At 43.6% G+C, this 886-nt stretch overlaps 1 non-coding gene across 1 annotated transcript; it reads right to left on the bottom strand.

Annotated features, from left to right (window-relative positions):
- Window positions 1-465: 465 nt before the first annotated feature.
- Window positions 466-537, bottom strand: TRNAI-AAU (transfer RNA isoleucine (anticodon AAU)). The gene has a single exon. It is a non-coding gene; the product is annotated as a tRNA-Ile (tRNA).
- Between the last annotated feature and the right edge of the window lie 349 nt (window positions 538-886).

The following is an 886-nucleotide window of genomic DNA, read 5'->3' as shown; positions in this document are numbered from 1 at the left end:
CTAAAAATGCGAAAAGGGTTTGGATGAATTGCTCATCCGAAACAAAGTTGTCACAATCATCAATTCTCTCATTTGAAATTGCATATTTTGGGGGCTCAAAAATAATTTCATTTTATCCCTCTCCCTCAGTAGCCTTTGTTGGAACCTCATCGTGCCTCTCATGGGCCCTGGAATCTAGTGACAAATGATCAAGACAAACCTCTATCCTTGGTTCAGATGGCTTGTGCAGAAGGTCCTTTTCAAGGATTGCTTCAAGTGTTGAGACATGGACCAGCTAGGACTCAAACCTAGGACCTTCCATACACTGTTGGAGTGCTCTACCACTGAGCTACTAGCCCCTCTTGGACCAGTCCATCGTCGGTCTAGGTGTGGCTTATTTCCAACAGCAACACCCCCCGTTAATCCACCCCTCTCGTGTGCTTGGGGCTCCTAGCCTAAACCTGGCTCTAATACCATGTTGAGACATGGACCAGCTAGGACTCGAACCTAGGACCTTCCATCCATTACTGGAGTGCTCTACCACTAAGCTACTGGCCCCTCTTGGACTAGTCCATCGTCGGTCTGGGTGTGGCTTGTTTCCAACACCAACATCAAGGATTTATTGTCTTATATCCATAAGTTTCTCCGCTTTAGCCAGTGGTTCTATGATATCTTCAATATCATGTTTGATCATATCCCTAGCAAGCTTCCAATTATAATCACTCATCACTTTATTATATAGCTCCATCTTCTGTGATGTCTCCTTCCTTTCCAAATTTCTAATAAAATATTCTTTTAACAGAGGGACATGCTCATAACCCTTTAACCCTTGTATATTTATGGCCTTTTGAATATAGCCTTCGGGGTTAAATTGGACCCTTGCATCAGCAGGTGACAATGAAAAGTA

This window comes from Cryptomeria japonica, chromosome 10, assembly GCF_030272615.1.
Source record: "Cryptomeria japonica chromosome 10, Sugi_1.0, whole genome shotgun sequence".
Taxonomy (NCBI): domain Eukaryota; kingdom Viridiplantae; phylum Streptophyta; class Pinopsida; order Cupressales; family Cupressaceae; genus Cryptomeria; species Cryptomeria japonica.
Note: the sequence above shows the minus strand (reverse complement) of the source record. Positions and strands in the feature narration are given on the sequence as shown.